Here is a 6,000-nt window from a genome sequence, read left to right on the forward strand (position 1 = left end):
CTGAATGTGTTTTCTGGCTCTTGGCTTTCATATGGCCCAACTCTCACTGTACTAGGCATTTGGAAGGCAACCCAGCAGATACAAGATCAATCTTTCTCTCTCCCTCTCTGTGTTAATTTGCCTTTTTAATAAATATGTTTTTAAAACTTCAACTATTATGTATATATTTGAACATTTCCCAATGTATCTCATTATTCTTCAGAAAATACTGTATTTTTCATTTGAGAGACAGAAACAGAGAAAGAAGCAGAGAGTACTCCAGTTTGCCAGTTCACTCCAGTTTGTAGTTCATCTGCAGCAGCTGGGCTGGGACTGGCAAGGAGATGGGAACTCCACCCAGGTCTGCCAGTGGGTGGCAAGAACACAACTACTACAGCCATCACCCATCCAATCATACTACAATGTCTATTAACAGGACGCTGGAATCAGAAGTAAAAGCTGGCACTCAACACAGCCTCTAAGTGATCAGCACAGTGTCTTAACGTTAGACCAAACACTCACACAGCCCCAGAAAATTATTTTTTTAAAAATCCATTTTATTTTTATTAGAAAGGTAGAGTGACAGAAAGAAGGAGAGACCGAGAGATCTTCCACCTGGTGGTTTACTCTCCAAATGGCAATGGCCTGAACTGGGCTGATCAGAAGCCAGGAGCCACAGGACTTGAGCCACCCTCTGCTGCTTTAGCAGGCCATATGCAGGGAGCTGGGTTGGAAGTGGAACAGCCAGGACATTAATTGGCACCTATAACAGGATACTAGTGCCACTGGCAGAAACTTAACCTACTATATCATGGTTCCAGCCCCTGGAAATGATTTATAACACCTATAGATTTTTCTATTCTTATGAAACGTGTAGCCTTCATAGGCAGAACTGTTGTGCATAACATGTGAACCTAGTTCTAATATTAAAATATTAATCCTGAGGCTGGCATTGTAGTGTAACCAGTTGAGCCCCCCACCCCCACCCCACTATACCAGCATTCCCTATGTGTACTGGCTCTATTCCCGGCTGCTCTGCTTCTGATCCAGCTCCCTGGAAAAGCAGCAAAAGAGGCTGCTGCACCCATGTGGGTGATCCAATTGAAGCCTTGGCCTGGCCCAGCCCTATCATGGCTATTTGAGTCAACCAGGTGAGGGAAGTTTCTCTCTGTCTCTCCCTCTCTGTAACTCTGCCTTTCAAGTAAGTAAATACTTAATAAATATGCTAATCTTTTTGCAAGAGCTATTGCTTCTGGCTCTTTACCTTTTAAGTCTCCTCCACTCACACTCCAAATAAACCTTGATTATCTTTAGCTTTTATTTTTTTTTTCCATTTCAGTTTTAATAACATTTATTTACCTGTAGTTTTGAAAAGCAGAGTGATGGAGAGGGAGAGAGAGGTGTCTTCTGCCTGCTGGTTCTATCCCCAGATTGCTGTAACACCCAGGGCTGGGCCAGCCTGAAGTCAGGAGTCAGGAACTCCATTCCAGTGCTCCACGTGGGCAGCAGTCTTAAGCCGTCACCCACTGCTTCTCCAGGAACAGCAGCAAGCACGTAGTCTGGAAGCAGAGCAATCATTAGACAATCATGGAGAATCATTAGACAAGGTGAAGCTCAGGAAGCAGATTACAGGAAAAGATAGGGGTCAGGCAGTCAAGAGAGGTGTATCTGGAGATCTCCTGGACATAGCAAAGTGGTGGCGACGGCAGAGCAGTGTTACAGGCAACAGAAAGCCCAGCACCCACCGATCCAGCCACCAGTGACAACCAGGGATCCAGCAGCGGCTACAGGTGGGAGCTTGGGTTTGCATGGGGAGCTCAGGAGGTGAAGGTAGGCTGGGACCGGCCAATCCTGCCAAATAGTTTGGCCCAACAACAAACAGAAATGGAGTGGTGGACTCTTAGGGGCAGACTGCTGGCGAATTGGAACTCACAGTGGGTATTTTTCTGGCTAGTCACACAAGGCTCATCCCAGGGGGAAAACTGAGCCAGCTTCATATTCTGCAGGACCTATGTGGTCCCCAGATCCAGAGGCCAACAGCCCTGGCTCTCCAGCAGTGCCCTGCTGGGCACCACCTTGTGTATCTAGACAAGATCATCAATGCATTAAAAGGGAGAAATAGACAACACAATCATAACAGGTAATCTTAATATCCCATTAATATCAATGAACAGATAAGAAAGAAATTCAGCAAAGAAACAGAACTCACCCAAACTCTAGAGATTATTAGGAAAAAAGAAATAATCAAAATAAGGGAGGAAATAAACCAAATAGAGAACAAGAGAACTGTACATAAGATCAATGAATCAAAGAGCTGCTTCTTCGAGAAAATCAACAAAATAGACTCCCCACTAGCCCAACTAATCAAAAAAAGAAGATACGAGAAAGGAAACATAACAACAGAAACCTTACACATACAGAGAATTATGAGGAACTATTACAAGGAACTATGTGTGAACAAATCAGAAGAGATGCATAGATTTTTAGAAACAAACAATCCACCAGAATTGAGTCAAGAAGCAATTAACAATCTAAATAGACCTATAACATAGACTGAGATTGAATCAGTAATTAAAGCCCTCCCAAGCAAAAAATGTCCCGGACCAGATGGCTTCACTGCTGAATTCTACCAAACGTTTCAAGAGGAACTTGCCCCAATCCTCCACAAGCTTTTCCAAACAACAGAAAGAGAGGCTATCCTTCCAAACTCTCTTTATGAAGCCAGTATCACCTTAATACCAAAGCCAGTTAGAGAAACAACACAAAAAGAGAACTAGAGACCAATATCCTTGATGAACCCAATGCCAGCATTATACTAGATGGGGAAAGATTGGTTTATTAAGAGTCTTTATTAACCAAGCTTGGTGATAACAGGGCCCACTAGAAATAGCAAATCACAAGTCCATATAGCAATCCAGTCAATCGTAACTCCAAGAGGAACAGACAGTCATTACTCTGAAGTCCATTTGTTAAACTGAAGATCTATGTCCCAGCTTCCCCAGCAACATAAGTTATCCTAAGAGACAAACAATGAATAACCTGGACACACTTACAAAGCTGCAGACATTCACCTTTCCCTGGCTTCTCTGCCCACATTCCACTACTGCTAGGCCTCAGCATTCCTGGAACTCCCAATGGGACACAAATTGGAAATATAAAGCATCTTAGCATTGCTATCTTCACTGTCCCACCCAAGCAGTGAACAGAGGCTGAGGAATACAGACATACAGGGGCCATGCTCAGGGGATACCTGTCCTCAGAGTCTAGCCGTGGGAAGCCAGGGAGCAAGCATGTACGGGGAAGGCAAAGAGAGTGCTAGAGCAACAGAAGCACAGGACCAAGAGAGTTGAGTGTCTCCTTATCATGAGCCCTTATAAGGGCTTGTGAGGGGTGTGGTTACACAACAATGCAATACCACCCCTCTCAGGTCCAGGTGATGATAGGTGAGCATCACAGGTGAGCAGGAGGGTACATGCAGGTGGTGTTGGGGAGTGGTTTCCAAGCCTATGATCCTGAACTAGCTGCCTATCTCACCACATTCCCCCCTCAGAGACTTCCTAACCCTTAATCTTAAGGGTTGCAGAATCTTATCTTTTGTAGCTGCTTCCTGCTGATTAGGGATGGAGCCACTGCCTTTCTGGGGTTTGGAAATCTCTATCTCATCTAGTTAGTGGATCCATATCATGAGTTGGATAATTTTCAGTCACTGCCAAAGGCTGTGCCCCTACATGGTCTGCATTCTCCCGAGTAGTTGCTAGATTCTGAAATAGACAATTTCAATCAGTATGAGCAAAACTGGAACAAAACAAATAAATACTCTAAGGCCTGTCGGTTTTTCATAACTGTTTAGACAGAGTATCCATAGATTTGAGTGTTTGCTTTGAAAGCTGGAAAGCAGTGAAGCGCTTGATTCTTAATGTCAGTCCGCTGTGCACAATGTAGGCCTCAGGTCTTTGTGCGGCTCCTAGGAGTGCAGCTACGCCCTCTGCTGTCGGAGAACTTCCTGAGATACTATTCCCGACTTAATGGAGGAATTCTATTTGTTTTCTTTTATTATATTTTTGACAATCTTTACATAGTTAATTAGGGTAAAAAGGTTAAAGGGCTATAGGGAAGTGGGTAAGACTATTATTTCCATATTGTTTTCAATGGAGGAATTCTATACAGAATCAACAAGGCATCTTCCTGAAGCCCTCTAACAGAAAACCCACATGATACCAGCAGGTGTTCATCAACCTGCCGAATGGCGTCTACAGTGAGCTGTCTAACTTAATGTTTGATACTGAGAAGGAAAGTGATCTTAGCAGTGCCTTCAAGAGTGTCAGGAGGGTAACAGCTAACAGCGCTACAAAGGCAACCAGATGAAAAAGCTGAAGAAAACCCATTTGCCTTCATGGAGAAAAACATGCCCTGGCCTTTTTCACCTGGTTGATGTCATGAGGGGCGGGCATTTCCTCTGTGTGTTAAGCCACTGCTTGGGAGGCCCACATCCCACATCTGAGGTCTGAATCAGTCTGGGCTATTCTGCTCTGCAGCCAGTGCCCTGTTAATGTATCTAGGAGGTGGCAGCTGATGGCTCAGGTACTTGTATCGTTGCCACCTACACCAAAGACCCTGATGGCATTGCTGGATCATGGCTCTGACCTGACCCAACCCTGTTACCATTTGGAAAGTGAACCAGCAGATGGGAAGATACTTATAACTCTCAACCCACTGCACCCAATGCCAAATAGCTGAAAGAAACTATTAAAGAAAAACTTTATAGAAATATATTACTGATTCTGAAAAGGATGATGTCACACTTCTGCATTAAAAATTCTTCTTTTTCATCTGAAAGGCCGAGAGGGAGAGAGAGAGAGAAATGGAGATTTCCCATCTGCTGGTTGAGTCCCAAAAGACCTACAACTACCTACTTGGGTGGTGAGACTGGGCCAGGTCAGTAAGGAGCCCCAAATTCCCTCTGGGCCTCACATGCAGGTGGTAAGGACCCAACCACTTGAGTTGTCATCAACTGCTGCCTACCTAGGTGCATTTCTGCATTTTAGGAGCCTTTAAAGAGCATTTTATAGGCATCAGGACCAGAGTAGTGGTTCAACAGGTTAATCCCCTACCTGTAGCACCAACAACCCATATGGACATTGGTTCTAGTCTTGGGTGCTCCACTTTTTTTTTTTTAAAGATTTATTTGTTTTTATTGGAAAAGCAGATATACAGAGAGGAGGACAGACTGAAAGATCTTCCATCTGCTGGCTCACTCCCCAAGAAGCCCCAATGGCCAGAGCTAAGCTGATCCAAAGCCAGAAGCCAGGAGCTTCTTCCAGGTCTCCCACGCAGGTGCAGGGTTTCAAGGCTTTAGACCATCCTTTACTGCTTTCCCAGGCCACAAGCAGGGAGCTGGATGGGAAGCGGGGCTGCCAGGACATGAGCCAGTACACATATGAGATCCTGGCAATTGAAAGGCAAGAATTTAGGCACCAGGCTTCTGCGCTGGGCCCAGATGTTCCACTTCTAATCCAGCTCCCTGCTTATGGACTGGAAAGAAGTAGAGGATAGCACAAGTCGTTGGGACTCTGCACCCACATAGGAGATCCAGAAAATGATCAGCTGAGCTTTAGAAATGCTCAGCTCAACAGTTGTGGCCATTTGGAGAGTGAACCAGCAGAGAGTAAATCTCTTCTCTCTGTAAATCTGCCTTTCAAATAATAAATAAATGTTTGGAAAAGAAAAAAAAAAAAGAAAGAAACACAGGCCTAGATTCAGAAAAATCTTCCATGCCCTTGGTTCATTCCTCAATTGCCCACGAGAATTAGTATTGCACCAGGCAGATTCCAGAAGTCTGTAAATCAATTCTCCCTCCCCATGGGTGGCACGGACCCAGGGATCTGGACCATCACTGCTGCACATTAGCAGGCAGCTGGACTTGGAAGCAAAGCCATGACATCCACAAGACACTCCGACACACAAGTGGAAAGTTACCTAATTGAGCCATCACATTTGGTCCCAGAAGTTACTTTCTTTTTT

The sequence above is a fragment of the Ochotona curzoniae genome, unplaced genomic scaffold, assembly GCF_017591425.1.
Source record: "Ochotona curzoniae isolate NIBS_2020 unplaced genomic scaffold, NIBS_Ocur_1.0 contig_883, whole genome shotgun sequence".
Classification (NCBI taxonomy): domain Eukaryota; kingdom Metazoa; phylum Chordata; class Mammalia; order Lagomorpha; family Ochotonidae; genus Ochotona; species Ochotona curzoniae.